Genomic DNA, 21,804 nt, shown 5'->3' on the forward strand with positions numbered 1-21,804 from the left:
AAGGCAATCAAAAGGGGGAATACCTGTGAAGTCGGGAAAGGCAGAAAGACCCAGCAGAAAGGGAAAAGGAAGATATTAAGAAAGAGAGGGATATAAATTGGAATGAGAAAAGATATGGGGAAAAGAGGGGGAGGAGAAGCAGTAAGAAACAGGTGCATGAAATAAAGAAATACAGAAATAGTAACATGTAGAAAAGAAATTTTTTTTCAGAGATAATGGTTGATGAATTAAAAAGGGGATTCTGCAGGGTGACAAGGGATAATAAGAATATTTCTGCAAAAAATATTTAGAAAATAGGGTAATATAGATACTGATAACTCTTATTAAAAATTAAGGGGGGAAAATATGCTGCAGAATCCAAATGAAAAGATATAATGATTATTATTGTAACTTCTTAAAAATAATGGTTTATTGGGAATCAAGATGAGGGAATAAAGCTATATTTTAATCATTGAGGTGTCACACTCAAAGTTGTAAAAGGGGGGAAACCTATACTAGTTTTTTTTCTCTTTAGTGTTAAAATTTGTATTAATCTAGAATTTATAAAAAGAATGTGTAATGGAAAGGGAATATGACAGACTAAAGAACCAACTAAATTAATAAATCAATATAGACTATTAAAAGCAAGGAGAGACATTGGTAACCATTATTATTATTATTATTATTATTATTATTATTATTATTATTATTATTATTATTATTATTATTGTTTATCTTTATTTTTAAAATAAATATTAAAGGATTATATTTGAAATAATTGAAATGAAACAAAAAGATGTTTCGATTGAGATTAATGAAAGAGGATAGAATTAATGTGTTTGTTTCTCTCCTTACTGAAAATTTGGAGTGGAAAAGGTAATAATAGAATTAAGTATGCATATATGAATGTATAATTGCTGTCATATTTGTATGTAAAGGTGATGACCCGGAAATATGTTGTCTACTAAAAAGAGATTTTTGTTTTTAATGTGAAAAACTGAATAAAATTTGTTAAAAAAAAAAAGAAAAACTCTTGTCATCTGCACTTTTTGGTTTTGTATTCTCGTTATGTCCAAAATAGCCCCAAAACCAATTGAATTGCAACTATTAGTTTTACACAATTGCAGATTACAAATTTTCCCTTAGTTTGCATCTTTTATCAAGCTAATGCTTGAATATACTATCATATAAGAAGCAGTACAAGCCAGATACAGGGCTAGGAAGCATAGGCACAGTTAAGGGTCTCACCTCACATTTTTATTTTTATTTTATTTATTTTTATTTGTCAATTGCTTACAAGATAATAGGTATAAGTAAAAACATAGTTATGAATACATGGACACATATAAGAAAAAAATAAAATGAAAGAAACGATAGGACAGGGACAGTAGGCATGTTGGTGCACTTGTGCACGCCCCTACAGACCTCTTAGGAAAGGGATGAGGTCAATAGTAGAGAGTCTAAGGTTAAAGTTTTTGGGGTTTGGGGAAGAAAATGCCCTGTCATTTCGCAACTGGACCACTACAATGCATTCCACATGGAGCTGCCCCTGAAGACCACACAGAAGTTACAAATGGTACCGCACGAGGCAGCTTTGGTGCCTCTTGATTTGCTCACGTTGCACTATTGTTATGCCACATGCATTGGCTGCCGGTTTCTCTCCGGTGCAATTCAAGGTGCTCCTTATCACCTTTAAAGCCCTATCTAGCACAGGGCCAGGACCATCTCTCTCTGAGGTGTCTGCCCATTCTGTAGTTTGGATGGAGTAGGTCTTAGCCACGGTTCTGTGAAACCTAGGTAAGAAATTGCAAACAGATAGGTTTGTATTCTTTTTTCTTTTTCTTTTTATTGTTCCTAGTACAGTAACCGGCAAGCACAGTTAAACTGAACAAGGTTAGCACTGAAATCAATCATCTTTCAGTGTAATTTATCCCTTCACTCCACCCACCTAATCACTGTCTATCTGCCCTGCACTCGTGTCCCAATTGCCCTATTAATTCTATGGTCTATGTTAGATCGCGGGAAGAATGAGACTAGAGACCAGTGTAACTTCAGCTCTTTATTTAGTTCTTAAAATCCGTCTTAACCGTGGAGCCGCAGCAGCCTTTCTTATAGAGGCTCTCTCGCGGCTCGCAGCCAATGACGGCTCTTTGAATCTCCCGCCGATCGGGCCGCCCAATCACCAGTGGTACTTTTAGAGCCAATCACAGTAGTGCATTAGAACCAATCACCACACAGTATGTGTGGACCAATCAGAGAAAGGTATTCCAAGTATGTTAATATAGAACAGTCTACATCGCATACTACTAACTAAGCAATGATTCCCAACTACCCCTTACTCCTCCCATTCTTGCAGTTGCTCTCTCTTGATTTATTTACCCACCCTGCCAAAAGCTGTCTTTATGAATTTATTACTATGATGTTCTTCTTTGTTAATGCTGCATTGCTGATGGTGGGTATGTAATGAAGTGTTTGTATTCCCCCCTCATCAATCTAAACTAGTCAGCGTGCAGACGTCATCTGGTAGGAATGTTTGTTTTTGTTTCATCTCCTTCAAGCCCTTAATCTTCCAATGCTGTTGAGTGAGTTGTTTCATGAAGCCCGACAGTAGGTATTTCCCAGATCAATTCCCTTAAGTGTTGCTTTCTTGTGGGTCTTATAAAGTTATGAAGACTTATGACCAGAGGTGGTATTCAGCAGGTTCTGACCAGTTCTGGAGAATTGGTAGTGGAAATTTTGAGTAGTTTGGAGAACCGGCAAATCCCACCTCTGACTGGCCCCGCCCCATCTATTCTCTGCCTCCTGAGTCCCAGCTGATTGGCTGGGTCTTCTTTGGTTGCCCGGAACAGGAGAACGCAGCTGCAAAGCAGGTTAGTGGGGTGGGGAGGGAATGGGGATTTGCAGTAACCTTCCCCCAGGAATGGGGTGGGAATGGAGATTTAGCAGTATCCTTCCCCTGCCATGCCCACCAAGCCATGACACGCCCACAGAACCGGTATTAAAAAGTTTTGAACCCCATCACTGCTTATGACTTATGAAGTTCCTAACCCTAACCCTGCACACCTTCCCCTTGAGATCTGGCAGACCCCACTCCCTTAAGTAACCTTCCAGAAAGCCATGCAGAGCTGGCCATGCATTGCTGTTTCTGTTTTTAATCACTGTTGTTAGACACCCAGAGTCATGCGGCAGAGAATGGATGATCATATAAATACTTTACATTCAGAAATATATAAAAATAGTCTAATAAAGTGGCAAAAAGGGGTTAAGGTAGATTTGGGCATCAAACTTACTACAACCTTTTGTGTGTTAAGCATTCTTAATCAGTGGAACAACTTGCCTCCTGAAGTTGTGAATGCTCCAAACACTGGAAGTTTTTAAGAAGAGATTGAGCAACCATTTGTCTGAAATGGTATGGGGTTTGCTGCCTAAGCAGAGGGTTGGACTTGAAGACCTCCAAGGTCCCTTCCAACTCTGTTATTCTATTTCTTCCACTAGAGCAGAGCATTTAGCAATTAGGGTTGTTGTTCCACCATTTCTCAAGAAACACCCACACAGAAAAGTGTATGGAGAATCACAGGGATGGAGTGGGGTGGATCTTGAGGAAGGATGCTAAAATCAACCAAAATCCTGCCTAGTAAAGATAGGCATTGATCCCACCATCCCTTGCAATCAAAACAAGAGTTTTGCATTGCCATTAACTCCTAGTCCAGGAAAATATGCAGAACTTGCCTGCATGAGGATTTTCTGAAGGGAAGTGAAAAATAAGCAGAGATTGACTGGAGAATGCAGGCATTGATCCTGCTACCTCTCGCATGCTAAGCGAGCGCTCTACCATTTGAGCTAATTCCCCACTTGACTTTAACTTGGAAGAATCTTTACCCACAGTTTTTTGGGTGAACTGGAAGGATTAATCCAGACACTGAAAGATGAATGATCATGATCATGAGTGGGATTCTACCATGTCGGACCAGTTCTATGGAACCGGTTGTTATGAGTCTGCGCAGTTCGGAGAACCGGTAAATTGTGCTACTGTCTGGCTCCACCCCTTCGTGGCCTGCCCACTCACCCCACCCAGTCATTCCTCATCTTGCCCGCCATTACTAACCTGTCTTCACCCGCCATTGCTGCCTGCCTTCCACCAGGGCCTTGATCTCCCTGGGTGAGTGAGCCTACAAGCAAGCCCCAGTTGAGTTGACTACCGGGCCGGCCTAGGCCACTGGACTGTCTCCCCACCCTCCCTCCCTGGGCTTACCTGGCTTGCTTCACCACGACCTAGCTAGCTAGCTGCCTCCCCACCACAAGGCCATGTCTATGCTGGCTGGCGGGGGAGGGAACGGTCTCCTCTTTCCCCTGGCCAGGAAGAAGCCACATGGCTGTGTCTGTGTCTGTGTCCACGGCTGTGTCCGTGTTGGCTGGGGGAGGAAACAACAATCTCCTCTTTCCCCAGGCCAGGAAGAAGCCGTGCGGCTGTGTCCGCGGCTGTGTCTGTGCTGCCTGGGGGAGGAGGGAACATTCTCTTTCTCCCCCTGGTGCTGCTGGATCTGACTGGGGGAATGCCCCAGTGTGCTCTGCTGCCGCTGCCTCTGAAGCTGCCTAAGGAAATTTCCCACCACCGGCACATTTCCAGGATGCACAGCCACCTGTGTGTGTGTGTGAGAGAGAGAGAGAGTGTACGCGTGCGGTGGAAGTATCCCTTGGAGTGACCCTTCTCCTCCTCCTCTCATGACCGGCAGCTGTGGTGGTGGTGGGGTGCACATACATGGGGAAACACTCCTCAAACGAGTGCTAAAGCACAGAAAAACCAGGCGCGGGGCGAGGGAGGGAGGGAGAAGAAAAAGGAAAAGCTTGTTTTCTTTCTTCCTCCTGGGCTAAGGTGGAGTTAAATAGGAAGATTTTTCATCATTCATCATCATCATCATCTTCGTCATCATCATCATCATCATCATCATCATCATCATCATCATCCCCTAGTGAGGCACTATCTTGACATGGCTGTGGGGCTTTTTGTGCTCTGAGGAAGATGAAAGCTATGCCACAGGTTCAACCACAGAGGTCTCATCAGAGGAATCAGACAAAAAGTGTCTCTCCCATTAAAAATAAGTTGTTGCCTGGGTTAACAAGGACACACTAGATACCAATAGCACTTAAACTTATATAGTGCTTTACATATAGTGCTTTAAACTTATATAGTGCTTTACAGCCTCTCTTTAAGTGGTTTACAGAGTCAGCCTATTGCCCTCAACAATCTGGGCCCTCATTTTACCAACCCTGGAAGGATGGAAGACTGAGTCAACCTTGAGCCTGGTGCATTCTAACCATTGTTCCACCACAGCTAGATGTTGGAGTTCCTGGACATCTGATGAAAAATGGCAGGGATCCCCAACCTTTTCGACGCCGCGGCCCGGTTCCGGCATCAGCTGGGCGCCGCGCCCGGTACAGCGTCAACTGGCGCCGCCATCTTTATGACGAAAAGGCGCTTCGGTGACGTCACCGGAGCGCTGTTTCGTCAAAAAGATGGCGGCGCCAGCGCTCCGGTGAGCTTTTTCAGGTAGAAATGGCTTTCTACCGGAAAAGCTCACCGAGCGCTGGCGCCGCCATCTTTTATGACGAAAAGCACTTCCGGTGAGCTTTCTACCCGGAAAAGCTCACTGGAAGCGCTTTTACCAAAAAGATGGCGGCGCCCAGCAACCAGCGGCCCGGTAAGGCTTGTTCCGCGGCCCGGTACCGGTCCGCGGACCGGCGGTTGGGGACCCCTGGGCTATAGGACTAAAGGCTGTTGGCTGAGCAACTAGGGCCAGCAGCTGAGGAACTGTTGAAATAAAAGCTGCTTACCTATCACAAATATACAGTTATTGAAAACAAAGAAATAATGATCTGTTATTACAGATCAAGTCCAACAAGAAGATGATATTTGAAATGAATGCATAGAAAGAACAACATCCAGAATCAGAAATAATAGAACAGAGGCTAGCAGATCAACATTGATTTATAATACAAAATAAAAGCAGAATTGGAAGAACTCCAAAGCTCTACCAAGGCAAATAAATCAAAGTTTTTCCAGAAGTAACTCAGACTATAAAGGCAGACCAGGGGGCAGTAGAGAAATCCAGCAGAGCTATAGAATTATTTCCATTTCAAAACCCTTTCTCTGCCTCAGAAAGAATAAGGCTCTCTGACTAAAGAAATAGAAGAACTGAAAGAAAGAATAATTGAGCATCTAGAACAGCACAAAATCATCAGAATAAGGCTGCCTGCATTGAAGCTTGTTCCAAAGACACAGCTAGCATGAGGATTAAAATATTTTTTCCCCAGAAGGAAGAAAAAGAAAGAAAGAAATCAAGTAATATACAGCACAGCTGCAGTTGTAACTAAATAGTTGGGATGCAAAATCAACAAAGAAGACATTACAAATAATAAACATAATTAACATAAAACTAAAAGCCAAATAATGGGCCACCAAAATGGAAGATCAAACTGGAAGATAAATTTATTTATTTTATTTTTATTTATTTATAAGTATAAGGTATAAGTATAAACATAGTTATGAATACATGAAATGGATACATATAAGAAAAATAAAAAGAAATAATAGGACAGGGACAGTAGGCACGTTGGTGCGCTTATGCACGCCCCCTACAGGCCTCTTAGGAAAGGGGTGAGGTCAATAGTAGACAGTCTAAGGTTAACGTTTTCGGGGTTTGGGGAAGAAACCACAGAGTCAGGTAGAGTATTCCAGACATTGACCACTCTGTTGCTGAAGTCGTATTTCCTGCAATCAAGTTTGGTGTGGTTAACCTTGAGTTTGTATCTATTGTGTGCTCTTGTATTGTTATGGTTGAAAGTGAAGTATTCATTGACAGGTAGGACATTGCAATATATAATTTTATATACTATACTTAAATCGGACTGAATGCAGTGCAGTTCTAAGGGGAGGGAATGTGTGTGTGCGCTCGCCCTGAGGCCGCTTCTACCGGCCGATCAAAGTAGCTGGTGACTGCATTTGGGGAGCTTCCATCACCCGAAAGAGACTGCCTGAAGGCGAGGGGACACGGGTAGCCACGCCTCACCCTGAAGCGGCTGGGGACTCTGCCTTGAGGGAGTTTCTATTGGCTAACGGGGCATTCTAGCCTAGGCTACCTGCAGGGCACTCCTAAAGGCAAGTTTTCTCCCCATCCCCCCTGCCCTTCCCCCCCATTTCTCTTCACCTCGTGTAGTTCTAACAAACGATGTGAGAAAAGGCGGGGAAACACATGGTTTAAATAGGCCTAAATTTTGGGGGCAGGGCTTAATTTCACCTCATGCCTAGAAATCATGCTGGGCCTTCCTATTGGTGGAGGCCGTATTGTTGGAGAAACACGGTAGATTTTCTAGGTGTAGAATTTCTAATCTGGTGACATAAGGTATTCTGCAATGAGTAGAGGAGTGGACAACTCGTCTTGTGAAATATTTCTGGACTTTCTCAACTGCATAAATATCAGATATGTAATGCGGGTTCCAGACTGATGAGCTGTATTCAAGTATTGGTCTAGCAAATGTTTTGTACTCTCTAGTTAGTAGTGTGATATTACTAGAGAAAAAGCTACGTAGGATTAGGTTAACAACTCAAAATGCCTTTTTGGCTATGTAGTTACAGTGGGCTCTAGCACTTAGATCATTAGAGTTGAGTACTCCAAGGTCCTTGACAGAGTTTGGATCATCAACAAGGTTTTGACTATTCAGTGTGTATTTTATTTTCTGATTTTTTTTTGCCAATATGTAGGACAGAGCTTTTATTTATTGAGATTTGAAGTTGCCATTTGTTTGACCATTCTGATACATAGTCGAGGTGTTTTGAAGGGTAGCAGTATTGTCTGTGCTGTTGAATAGCTTTACATGGTCAGCGAAGAGAACGCAGTTGCTCTTAATATGATCACAGAGGTCATTTATGCAGAGTATGAAGAGAGTTGGTCCTAGAACACTGCCTTGGGGAACTGTTGGCAGGTATAGAATTTGATAGGATGCTCCCAATTTTGACCATTTGTTGTCTGTTTGAGAGGAATGCTTCTATCCAGGTATGCAGCTGCCCAGAGATACCATAAGATTTTAGTTTTCGGAGTAGTTTGTCGTGCACCACTGAATCAAAGGCTTTACAGAAGTCTATGTAGATTGCATCTATTGCTTTGCCCAGATCGAGTTGTGTAGTCCATATGTTTTTGCAGTGTAAGAGTTGCAGATTACAGGATAGTTTTTTTCTGAAACCAAATTGTTTATTAGAGGGTAGGTTGTTTGTCTCTAAGTGGAGGATAATGGATTGGTTAATAATTGATTCCATGACTTTAAAGATGACACAGCATAAAGAGATTGGTCTGTAATTTTCAACTAGGCTGGGGTCTCCCTTTTTGAAGATGGGGATGACCGGGGCTTGTGACCATAGTTTTGGCAAGGAGCTGGTCCTGAAAGATTTTTCAAAGATTATGTTTAGAGGTTCGGCTATGACAGTGGATAGCTTTTTTAAGAAGTAGGCACATATTCCGTCTGGTCCAATAGGTAGAGATGGTTTTAGATTGTGTTGTGCTTTTTCAACATTGTCTTCTGTAAAATCGATATGTATTAGATCATTGTAGTTGTCTGTGGTTCGACTAGGAAATACTGGGCATGATCCATTGCTGTTTACAAATACTGAGCCAAAGAATGTGTTAAAGATGTTGGCTTTAATGGTGTCGTTGTTGAAGTCTTTACCATTTGGTCCTATCAGGGGTGGGATGGACCTTGAGTCTTTTAGTTTGTTGTTTACAAATTGTAGAAAGCACGGGTGGAATTGGTGCGTAGAAGGTTTTCCTCTTGTTTAATGTGACAATTGGTGCATTCAGTCTTTATCTGGTGGCATAAATTTTTGTATCGGCTTTTGAAGTTGGCAACGTGACCAGATTTGTTTTTCCGCCAAAGTGATATCTTTTTGGATTGAATCCTCCTTATTGTTATGGCTAATCTGTTTTTTCTGGTTTTGGGAGTTGTCTTAGTTCGCTTCTCCCTTTGTTCAGTTTCCATCCATTGCATCTTGTTTGCCTTCTGGTGCTTTGGAAAATACATTGCCCCCCCCCTTTCTGGCAGCCCCTTAAAAGCCTATTGCCTATCACGCTCTTGAGCAAAGCATGTGAGCCATTTCCTCCTTTCAATGGTCCATGAAAGTACATCTATAGTACATAGATAATAAAGTCAAAAAATGGTGAACAACATTTTTACAGAACTGTAAAGTTGAGGCTGTGTATGACAAGGAATGGCTGGGGGGGGGGCAGTTGAGGCACTCCTTGACGTGAATGACATTGAGTTGGTCACGCCCACCCAGTTACATGACCATCAAGCCACACCCAGCCAGTCACGCGACCACCAAGCCACACCCAGCCAGAAAGCCACACCCACAAATTAAGCCACACCCACAGAACCAGTTGTTAAGAAATTTGAATCCCACCCCTGTCCTTTATGGTATATAGATGTGGTTTATGTGTATGTGCCTGTGGATGGCTGATTTGTCAGAGTGCCAGGTTTCCAGGAAATCTCTAGCATTTTTGGATTTGGCTTTTTCTCTAACAGAGAATAATATTATAATTTCATTTCCCCAGCTCCTTGAAGCTTATCCTAAATCCTTGCAGTTTAGTGGGTGAAGGATACTTGATGTCTGGGGAATTAGCTCAAATGGTAGAGCGCTCGCTTAGCATGCAAGAGGTAGCAGGATCGATGCCTGCATTCTCCAGTCAATCTCTTTTCACTTTTGGCTTCCATACAGAAAATCCTCTTCCAGGCAAATTGTGCATATTATCCTAAATGTCTACACTGTTGCAAAGAAGTCCAGAGAAACACCTGGGCATTAGTGGCAATACCAAACTCTTGCTTTGTTTGCAAGAGATGATGGAATTGATGCCCATCTTCTCTAGATACAATTTTGCTTGATTTTACCATCCCTACAGAAGATCCACCCCAGCCCACTCACTGTGATTCTGCATAATAGCTTCTAGGTGGCTCTTTCTTGAAAAACGAGGGAGCGGCACAGCTGGGATATGGGGCAATCGGCTGAAATGACAGAGCATGTGCTTTACATGCAAGAGGTAATGGGATCAGGACCTGCATATTCCAAGAGAAACATACATCACATTTTGCCAGTTTATTGGACCACTTTTATACATTTAGTTTCTGCATCTTGTCCTGAGGTCTTGCAGCTTGTTGCCTTAAATCTACCTGGTGCGGGGGAATTAGCTCAGATGGTAGAGCGCTTGCTTTGCATGCAAGAGGTGGTGGGATCGATGCCCACATTCTCCAGCTTATTTTTTCTCTGCTTATCCCGCCCCCCCACCAATCCATACAGTAATTCAACTTCATTGAATCTATCTGTACACTTTATTTTGTATCTGCCTTTTTTTTTATATGCTGTGGGAAGTACCTCTGAGAAGCAATTGGGAAATTGTTCACCCTGTGAAAACAAGCAACCAGAGCCACTCATGAAATCAGTAATTTTATTGTCTACCCCTTATAAGAATCTCACCAGAGTGCTTCCATTACCTTGGTTACAACCAGATAAGGCTTCATGGATGGGTTTTGGGGCAAGTCAAGCTTATGCTAGTTGTAGCTGCACAACAATTCCAAGCTAGGGACTCACTTGACCCCTCCTTTCAGCCTAGCTGGCATCTCCACAACAATTTTCAACTTTTCTCTACAACAGCCCTCTGCTCCCTCTTTTTCTCTCTGCAGAGTCAATTCTATTCTAGTCTTCCTTTGTATGTAGTTACCTGTCATGGATTCACTCCTGGATCCCTCTCAGGATGCGAGTTCAGAGGAGGAACGAGTTGGCAGAGGAAAGTGTGTAGCCAAATTGTTGGTCCAGATCGGGGTTTGGAGAGCACTAGCCTGCAGAAGAGTCTCAACTGAGTCAATCGGACCAGGGACAGGCTGAGGGAGGTCGGCTTCAGCTGCTAGTTGGTCAGCAAGCTCCCAGTGAGGATAGAGAGCAGCTGCTGCCCATTAGCAATGAGGAGGAGGTGGAGTCCACACCTCCTCCTGATCCAAAGACACATAGAGCAGAGAGGAGATGGGCACAATGCCAATCACCTAGGACAAGGGTCAGCAACTCATGGCTCTGGAGCCACATGTGGCTCTTTCATCCCTCTGCTCTCCCTCCCTGTCTCTCAAAATATGCATCACAATTGCCAATGTGCAACACCTGCCAGCACACGATTTATTGAGCTTTTTGATCCCTGGTAGGATAACCATGGATCAATCCAAGAAAGGAAAAGTTTCAGAAGAAAATGGAATCTTTAATTCAACTACATATGCTAGCTTTATGGCTGCTCAGGAAATAGTTTGGCATGGGAATGGTTTCGTGGCTCCTGGTGTTTTCTTTTCTATGGGAAATGGGTCCAAATGGCTCTTTGAGTGTTTGCTGACTCCTGACCTAGGAGGAGGCAATCTAGTTGCTCATGAAGGCCTGCAGCAACATTGAAAAGAAAAGGATATAAAAGGGATGAAAATTAAAAAGGAAGAATTCAAGTTGCAAGCATTCGCAGATGATCTGGTCTTCCTTTTAGAAGACCTACTAGAAACAGCATCAACATTGATAGAAAAGATAGAGGTATATGGCAAGGTGGCTGGTTTGAAAATAAATAAAGATAAAACAAAGATCTTGACAAAGAATATGCTATCAAGACAAAAAGAAGAACTGGCGGATGTACTGAAAATTCAGGTCACGAATAAGATCAAGTACTTGGGGATACATTTGACAGCAAGATGTAGTACACTAAAAGAGAATAATTATATCAAACTTTAAGCAGCAGATAGCGTTAGATTTGGCGAAATGGGAAAATTTAAAACTGTCATTAATAGGGAGAATATCAACAATCAAGATGAATATACTACCCAGAATTTTATATTCGTTCCAAACAATTCCAGTTAGGCTTGGAGAAGATTATTCTGAAGATTTAAATAAAATTGTGTTGAAATATATATGGCAAGGTAAGAAAGCGAGAATAAAGTTAAAACTTTTGCAAGATGCCAGAATAAGAGGAGGATTTGGTTTGCCTAATTGGGAGTTGTATTACGAAGCTACAAATTTGATGTGGGTTAAGGAATGGATAACATTAAGAAATACTAGATTGTTGACATTAGAAGGTCATGATCTGTTGTTGGGGTGGCATGCTTTTCTATGGTATAAAGGAACTAAAACACAGGGGTATTTTAGAAGACATTATATACAGGAGTCTCTGTGGTTAAATTGGGAGAAGACTAAAAGGCAATGTTATTTGAAAATTCCAGTCTGGCTATCGACTATAGAAGCATTTTCTTATCCTATAATATATAAAAAAGAACAAACAGTTAGATATGGTGAAATATTGAATGAAAAGGGTGAACTTAAATCCATGCAAAAATTAGAAGAACAAGGTATAAAGATGAATTGGTTTTCATATGCGTAAATACATTCAAGGTATGACAAAGATTCTAAAACAGAAGGTTTCTATGATAAACTGACTGATTTAGATAAGATTTTGACAGGTACTGATGAAAAGGTGATTAAAAAATTATATGGATATTTATTAGAAATTAAACTAGAAGAACAAGTTAAAGAAACTATGATTGCTTGGAGGAAGAATTTTGGATATGGGATTGATCTAGAGAAATGGCAAAAATTGTGGTCTCAAAATTATAAGATGACAATGTCAACAGCATATAAAGAAAATTTGTATAAGGTGTTTTACAGGTGACATTTTCCCCTGACAAAAATAGCAAGAATGTTCAAGAACAAATCCGAAAAATGGAAATGTCATCAGATACCAGGCTCATATTACCATATGTGGTGGACTTGTGCAGATGCCAAAAAATATTGGACTAAAATCCACATGTGGTTGGAAAAAATGACAAAAAGCATATAGATTTGAAACCAGAGATATTTTTATTGGGAGTTTTGCCTGAAATATATGGTAAAGAATTGAAATACCTGATTGGAAATTAACAGAGGCTAGGATTGTATTTGCCAAAAACTGGAAAAATGAAAAAATACCATTACAGGAGGAAATCATTAAGAAAATATTGGAATGTGCTGAAATGAGTAGATTGGCATTTGAAATCAGAGAACAAGATGATAAACAATTTTATAAAATTTGGGATCTATTCTATCAATGGTTAGGCAATGAAACATGGTAATGAAATGTGTAGATTCTTAGAAAATAATAAATATATAAAGATGTATTCTTTTCTTATTATATCTACAAAATGATTGTAGGATAGATTTGAGATGATAATATGAACTGTCATAAAACAAATTAAGTAAAATATGGATTATTTTGTAAAACATGAATGAATAAAAGTATAGTCAAATGATTGATTAACAATGATATTAATGTACTTAATATTTGATTGAAAATATGAGAATATATACAATGTAATTGTAATTGAAGACTACGAAATGGAAGCACAAAACAATTTGTAAACCAACCAACACACTGTATGTATATATATATGGAAGATGGCTTGATGTTTTTATGTTTTGTCTGTCTATGTTTGTCTTAAAAACCAATAAAAATTTATATAAAAAAAAGATTCTAAGGAACAAATGCATACTGTGCTGTGTTGTGTTGTGCTGTGTGAGTTACACTGAGAGAAATACCAGTTTGGTCAATGATCAACGAGTTGCATGGCTGAAAACAACAAAAGTTATATAGTATTTAAAATATTGGAAAGAAATATCAATGGGACATAATCAATTGGTGAAGTGCCTCATTTTAAAAAATAAAATAATAGTTCTTCTATCACCATACACTGTGGAGGTCTTGGCTCATTTCAGCTAAGTTTCACCTGGGTACTGAGGAAGATATTTCCTTTCCCTAGCTGGAAGCAGCATCTGAGCAGGATTCTGACCATATTTGATAGGTTTCTGGAGAAGCTCTTTTGCTTTGTATGTTTACCTTGGAAATGTGTCATCTAACCCTTTCTTGACCACGGTTTAATGATTAACCCCTAGTGACTGGATCCCCACATCTCACTTTGCCAGAGCCACCAAAGGTATCCCTCTGAAGCTCCAGATGTCAAGAGGCTTCCTTTGATGTAGGTTGGTTGGATTGCACTCTCAGCATGGAACACCCACTTTGTCCTGTCAGTTTCTTTGTATTATCTTGGTTTCTTTCTTTCTTGAGAAATTGTGCAAGAGTACTATCAGACAGCTGGGGAATTAGCTCAGATGGTAGAGCGCTTGCTTAGCATGCAAGAGGTAGCAGGATCGATGCCTGCATTCTCCAGTCAATCTCTTTTCACTTTTGGCTTCCATACAGAAAATCCTCTTCCAGGCAAATTGTGCATATTATCCTAAATGTCTACACTGTTGCAAAGAAGTCCAGATCGGTAGCTGGGCATTCGTGGCCATACCAAACTCTTGCTTTGCTTGCAGGAGATGATGGAATCGATGCCCATCTTCTCTAAATACAATTTTGCTTGATTTTACCATCGCTAAAGAAGATCCACCCCAGCCCACTCACTATGATTCTGTGTAACAGCTGCTAGGCGACTCTTTCTTGAAAAATGATGGCGCGGCACGGCTGGGATATGGGGCAATCAGCTGAAATGACAGAGCACATGCAAGAGGTCATGGGATCAGGACCTGCATTTTCCGAGACAAACATATACCTCACTTTGCCAGTTTATTGGCCCACTTTTATAAATTTAGTTTCTGCATCTTGTCCTGAAGTCTTGCAGTTTGTTGCCTTAAATCTACTCGGAGCTGGGGAGTTAGCTCAGATAGCACTTGCTTTGCATGCAAGAGGTGGTGGGATCGATGCCCACATTCTCCAGTCACATGTTTACTTTCTTTTACTACATTGTTAGATCATTTTCAGCTCCTAAGTTAGTGTCTCTTGCCCTGAATTCTTGTAACATGGTGAATCAAGGTTGCTAGTAGTTGGAGAGTCACCACATTGTTTTATTTATTTATTTATTTATTTGATTTGCCAATTGTTTACAAGATAATAAGTATAAATGTATACATAGTTGTGAATACATGAAATGGTTACATATAAGAAAAATAAAAGAATAGGAGAAACAATAGGACAGGGACGGTAGGCACGTTGGTGCGCTTATGCACGCCCCTACAGACCTCTTAGGAAAGGGGTGAGGTCAATAGTAGACAGTCTAAGGTTAAAGTTTTTGGGGTTTGGGGAAGAAACTACAGAGTCGGGTAGAGTATTCCAGACATTGACCACTCTATTGCTGAAGTCGTATTTCCTGCAATCAAGTTTGGTGCGGTTTACTTTGAGTTTGTATCTATTGTGTGCTCTTGTGTTGTTATGGTTGAAGCTGAAGTATTCATTGACAGGTAGGACATTGCAATGTATGATTTTGTATACCATGCTTAAGTCAGACCGAAGACGGCGTAATTCAAGGTTTTCTAGTTCTAGAATTTCAAGTCTGGTGGCATAAGGTATTCTACAGCGAGTAGAGGAGTGGAGAACTCTTCTTGTGAAATATTTCTGGACTTTCTCAATTGTGCTAATATCAGATACGTAGTGTGGATTCCAGACTGATGAACTGTATTCGAGTATTGGTCTAGCAAATGTTTTGTATGCTCTGGTTAGTAGTGTGATATTACCAGAGAAAAGCTACGTAGGATTAGGTTAACAACTCTTAATGCCTTTTTGGCTATGTAGTTGCAGTGTGCTCTAGCACTTAGATCATTAGAGGTGAGTATTCCAAGGTCCTTTACAGAGCTTGGGTCATCAACAAGATCTTGACTATTCAGCTTGTATTTTATTTTCTGATTTTTTTGCCAATATGTAAGACAGAGCATTTATTTGTTGAGATTTGAAGTTGCCATTTGTTTGACCATTCGGATACATAGTCAAGATCTTTTTGAAGGGTAGCAGTATTGTCTGTGGTATTGAACAGCTTTACGTCATCAGCGAAGAGAACGCAATTGCTCTTAATATGATCACAGAGGTCGTTTATGTAGAGTATGAAGAGAGTTGGTCCTAGAACACTGCCTTGGGGAACACCACTATTGACAGATACTGGATTTGATAGGACGCTCCCGATTTTGACCATTTGTTGTCTGTTTGACAGGAATGCTTCTATCCAGTTATTCAGTTGTCCAGAGATACCATAGGATTTTATTTTTAGGAGTAGTTTGTCGTGTACCACTGAATCAAAGGCTTTACAGAAGTCTATGTAGATTGCGTCTATTGTTTTGCCCTGGTCGAGTTGTGTCGTCCATATGTTTTTGCAGTGTAAAAGTTGCAGATTACAGGATAGTTTTTTCCTGAAACCAAATTGTTTATTGGAGAGTAGGTTATTTGTCTCTAAGTGAAGGATGATGGATTGGTTAATAATTGATTCCATGACTTTACAGGTGACGCAGCATAAGGAGATTGGCCTGTAGTTTTCAACTAGGCTTGGGTCTCCTTTTTGAAGATGGGGATGACTGTGGCTTGTGACCATAGGTTAGGCAAGGAGCTGGTTCTGAAAGATTTTTCAAAGATTATGCTTAGAGGTTTGGCTATGGCAGAGGATAGCTTTCTTAAGAAGTAGGCACATATTCCGTCCGGTCCAATAGATAGAGATGGTTTTAGGTTGCGTATTGCTTTTTCAACATTGTCTTCTGTGAAATCGATATGTATTAGATCATTGTTGTTATCTGTGGTACGGCTAGGAAATATTGGGCATGATCCATTGCTGTTTACAAATACTGAGCCGAAGAATGTGTTAAAGATGTTGGCTTTAATGGTGTCGTCAGTTGCAGTCTTTACCATCAGGTCCTATCAAGGGAGGGATGGACCTTGAGTCTTTTAGTTTGTTGTTTACAAAATTGTAAAAAGTGCGGGTGGAATTGGTGCTTAGAAGGTTTTCCTCTTGTTTAATGTGATAATTGGTGCATTCGGTCTTTATCTGGTGGCATAGATTTTTGTATCGTTTTTGAAATTGGCAACGTGACCAGATTTGTTTTTCCGCCAGAGTGATCTCTTTTGGATTGAAGTTTCCTTATTGATATGGGTAATCTGCTTTTTTGTTTTGTTTTGGGAGTTGTTGTTGGTACATATAGTTTGATGACTCTTTTGACTTCAAGTAAAAATATGTTATAATGGTCTTCAACAGTATTGCATCCAGTGAATAGAGATTGCCAATCAAGGGATGAGAGATCGTTGTCTATAAGATCATAGTTGCCTTTTTGAAGTTACAATAGGGGATTACATCATTGTGGTGATTTTTGTGTGGATGTATGTTGAGACAAAAGTCGATCATATTGTGGTCACTACTGGAAAAGGGTTCTTTAGATTGTATTCCGTAGATTAGGTTCAAACTGTTGCAGAAGATGAGATCGAGGCAGTTGTTTAGTCTAGTGTTGTTGGTTACTAGTTGTTCCAGTCCCAGATTTGTAATAGCATTGTAGAAGGTTGTGTGTATGATTTCAGTTGTACAATCATTTAGGGTGTGTTGTGTTGTGTTGTGCTATGCTGGGTGAGTTACATTGAGAAAAATACCAGTTTGGCCAATAACCAATGATCACCGAGTTGCATGGCTGAAAAAAATAAAACTTATATAGTATTTAAAATATTGGAAAGAAATATCAATGGGATATAATCAATTGTTGAAGTGCCTCCATCTTTTCTTTTTTTAAATAAAATAATAGTTCTTATATCACCATGCACTGTGAAGGACTTGGCTCACTTCAGCTAAGTTTCACCTGGGTACTGAGGAAGATATTTCCTTTCCCTAGCTGGAAGCAGCATCTGAGCAGGATTCTGACCATATTTGATAGGTTTCTGGAGAAGCTCTTTTGCTTTGCATGTTACCTTGGAAATGTGTCACCTAACCCTTTCTTGACCATGGTTTAATGATTATCCCCTAGTGACTGGATCCCCACATCTCACTTTGCCAGAGCCACCAAAGGTATCCCTCTGAAGCTCCAGATGTCAAGGGGCTTCCTTTGTTGTAGCTTGGTTGGATTGCACTCTCAGCATGGAACACCCACTTTGTCCTGTCAGTTTCTTTGTATTATCTTGGTTTCTTTCTTTCTTGGGAAATTGTGCAAGAGTACTATCAGACAGCTGGGGAATTAGCTCAGATGGTAGAGCGCTTGCTTAGCATGCAAGAGGTAGCAGGATCGATGCTTGCATTCTCCAGACATTCCCTTTTATTTTGCTGCATCCCTAGGAAGTCCTTTCTCCAATTTCTGCCTCTCTTCCAAGGATTTTTCTGTGATGGTCCTTAGCTCAGCCTCATGCAGCATCAGCTCAGCCTCATGCAGCCTCAGCCTGAAGAGCAGATGGATCTTTTTTCTGTAAGCTCTGATTTATGGAATAGCACCCTCTGGAGACCAACATTGTCCAAACACTGTTTGCTGTTTGCTTTCTGAACATGATTCAAAGACAAAATCACCTTAAGATGACCAGAGGTGCTATTTGACCGGTTCGCACCTATTCGGGCGAACCGGTAGCAGTTATTTGGCATGGGTCGCCGAACTGGTGGCAATCCCTGGCTGGCCACGCCCCCAACCTGGTCGCTCGGTAGCTCACTTGCGATCGCTCTCCTAGCTTTCCGTTCCCCACGTCCTCTTTCTCCCCAGGAAAAAGGAAGAAAGGTATGGACGCTGCAAGTATCACTTTCTGTGTGAGTTAAAGTGTCTGGAGTGAGAAGGAGTGCGGTCTGACAGAGGGGGTGGGGGGTGGGGGTGAATCGAGCCTTGGAGCACTTTTGCAATGTAAAAGAAATGCATTTTGGAAGCAGGTCTTTTAAAACGTCTCCAAGGATTCCCCATGGATGCTGCAAGTATCGCTTTCCTCTTGTGAGTTAAAGTGCTGGAGTGAGAGACAGAGGGGGTGGGGGAATCCACTCAAGCCTTGGAGAAATTTAAAGGAGCTGCTTCCAAAATGCTTGTCTGTTAAGTGCTCTCTCTCTCTCTCTCTCTCTCTCTGTGTGTGTGTGTGTGTGTGTGTGTGTGTGAGAGAGAGAGAGAGAGAGAGAGAGAGAGAGAGAGAAGAAAGAAAGAAAGAAAGAAAAAAGAAAGAAAGAAAGAAAGAAAGAAAGAAAGAAAGAAAGAAAGAAAGAAAGAGGAAGGTAGAGAAAGAAAGAAAAAATAGGAAGAGAGAGAGAGAGAGAGAGAGAGAGAGAGAGAGAGAGAGAGAGATAAAATTGTGCTATTATTTTTAATTGTTCTATTATTTATCATGTGTTAATATTTTACACTGTCCCTATACCTAGGGTGATTTTTCTGCCTTTCTTTTGCCCAGGGCTACCACATATTTTTCAGGGTTTACATGCATTCAGTGTCAATAGTCCAGAGCATAAAATACACATGTGTTTAACAAGAGTTGAAAGGGACCTTGGAGGTCTTCCAGTACAACCCCCGGCTCAAGCAAGAAAACTGAGGATGCCAAACTCTGAGTAGAAATCCTGGGAAAGGTGTCAGAATAATACTTAGAAGGGACCTTGGGGTGAACCCTATACCATTTCAGAGAAATGGCTGTCCAGTCTTTTCTTAAACCTTCCAGGGATTGAGCACCCAGAACTTCTGGAGACAGGCAGTTCCACTGGTTATTTGTTTTCAGGCACAGGAAGTTTCTCCTTAGTTTTAGGTTGCTTCTCTCTGTTCAGTTTCCATCCATTGCTTCTTGTTTACATTCTGCTTCTTTGGAAAATACATTGTCCCCCTATCTTTGTGGCAGCCCCTTAAAAGCCTGTTGCTTTTCACACTCTTGACTAAAGCACGCGAGCCATTTCCTCCTTTCAGTGGTCCATGAAAGTACATCTATAGTATGCAGATAATAAAGTCAAAAAAGGTGAACAACATTTTTACGGAACTATAGATAAGTTGAGGCTGGGTGACAAGGAATGGCTGGGAGGGGAGGGGCCAGGTGAGGCACCCCTTGATGTGAGTGACATTGAGCTGGCCACGCCCACCCAGTCACATGACCACCAAGCCACGCCCACCCAGTCACATGACCACCAAGCATGCCCCCACAGTCACACGACCACCAAGCCACACTCACCCAGTCACATGACCACAAGCCACACCCACCAAATAAGCCACACCCACAGAACCGGTATAGTAAAACATTTTGAATTCCACCACTGATGTATATGAATTGATCATTCCAAAAATTATGACCTTTGCTGAAATGGACAAATTGACCCTAATGTTAAAAGACAAAGATGAGTCTGAATACTATAAAATTTGGGATATGTGGTACAATTGGATAGAATCAAGACAGATAGATAATAAAAGAATTTAAGACAAGCAATTTATTGATAAATGTGTATAAATCGCATAATATTATATATATTTGTAAATGCACACAAAAGATAAAAATGTATAAGACAGATGTCACAGAACTGTTAACGTTATGATTAATTTTTTGTTTTGTTTTTTAAAAAAGTAAAAGATTAATAAAGTTTGTTTTTAAAAAAGATGAATGTTCTTTTGTTCTACAGAAAGGCTGGTTTTGTGGTTGTATTTTGAACAGAACAGACTCAGCAGTCTCAGGGGAGACATGATAGCAGTCTTCCAATATTTGAGAGGCTGCCACAGAGAGGAAGGGGTCAAGCTACAGTATTTTCTAAAGCACCTGAAGGCCAGACAAGGAATAATGGATGGAAACTGAACAAGGAGAAATTTAACCTGGAAATAAGGAGAAACTTTCTGACAGTGAGAACAATCAACCAATGGAACAGCTTTGCCTTCAGAAGTTATGGAAGCTTTCAAGAAGAGACTGGACTGCATATCTGTAAGAAATGGTGTAGGGCAGTGATGGCTAACCTTTTTGTCATTGTGGTGCCAAAAGTGCGCACATGCACACGTGACAGTGCATGTATGTTCCTGCACCCATAATGCAATGCATGTGCAAAACCCTCCCACTCGCCCTTCCCCTGCACATGTGCACGTGATTCCTCACTCCCTCCGTGCATATACGCGTGACCCTGCATGTTTCCCCACTCTCCGTGCATGCACAGGCATCTCCTGCATGCGCCCCCCCTCGCATGTGTGGCAGAGACCCAAAAATCAGCTGGCTGACAGGATGCGCATGCACATATGTGGTGGAGCTGAGCTGGGGCAATGGCTCGTGTGTCCGCAGAGAGGGCTCTGCATGCCACCTGTGGCATGTGTGCCATAGGTTCACCATCACGGGTGTAGGGTCTCCTGCTTGGGCAGGGGGTTGGATTAGATGGCCCAAAAGGTCCCTTCTAACTCTGTTAATCTGTAATGATGGTAAGACCTGGCTCTAAAGCTTGAAATGGTGGAAAGGAAGAGAAGAAGAGGATGGCCAGCAGCAAGTAGATGGACTCCTTTACATTGGTGATGGAGGAAGCCTTGGAAGAACTGAAAGACCAAGTAAGGGGCAGAAGATCATGGAGAACATCTACCTATGTGGTTACTGAGAGTCAATACAGACCTGATGGCACTTAATCAATCAATAATATTCAGAAAGCCTCTTTGGAAATATTTTGGGTGGGTAGATTCTCTCTGGAGTAGATTATCCCAAATTAAGCCAGCCCCAATACAAATAGGCTTTAATTGAACTATGGATCAAAATCTCAAGGACAACCCCAAGTTCCCTTTGAAACTTGGTCATGTCCATCAAGCTCCTGGAATTAACTCTTCAAATAGGTTTTTCCTCTCTGTGCCAGGGAATTGCTACCAAAGAGCTCCATCTTAATAGGGAGTGATGTGTCCAGGGTAAATGGCTGATGGTAATATCCCCCAGCTCCAGATCATATTTATTTATTTATTTATTTTATTTATTTATATTGTGGCCTATTCGTATATGGCGACTCAGGGTGACTTACAGATTATAAAACCACATTTAAAACTATAAAACTAATAAA

The 21,804-nt window shown here is 41.2% G+C and overlaps 3 non-coding genes across 3 annotated transcripts; 2 read left to right on the plus strand and 1 right to left on the minus strand.

Annotated features, from left to right (window-relative positions):
• Positions 1-3,756: 3,756 nt before the first annotated feature.
• TRNAA-AGC (transfer RNA alanine (anticodon AGC)) lies at positions 3,757-3,829 on the minus strand. Its single transcript has one exon. It is a non-coding gene; the product is annotated as a tRNA-Ala (tRNA).
• A 6,370-nt stretch (positions 3,830-10,199) lies between these two features.
• Positions 10,200-10,272, plus strand: TRNAA-UGC (transfer RNA alanine (anticodon UGC)). The gene has a single exon. It is a non-coding gene; the product is annotated as a tRNA-Ala (tRNA).
• Positions 10,273-14,161: 3,889 nt separating this feature from the next.
• On the plus strand, positions 14,162-14,234 carry TRNAA-AGC (transfer RNA alanine (anticodon AGC)). Its single transcript has one exon. It is a non-coding gene; the product is annotated as a tRNA-Ala (tRNA).
• Positions 14,235-21,804: the final 7,570 nt, after the last annotated feature.

This window comes from Notechis scutatus, chromosome 2 (genome assembly GCF_049901735.1).
Source record: "Notechis scutatus isolate UNSWTSFEM ecotype Mainland chromosome 2, rNotScu1.2, whole genome shotgun sequence".
Taxonomy (NCBI): Eukaryota; Metazoa; Chordata; class Lepidosauria; order Squamata; family Elapidae; genus Notechis; species Notechis scutatus.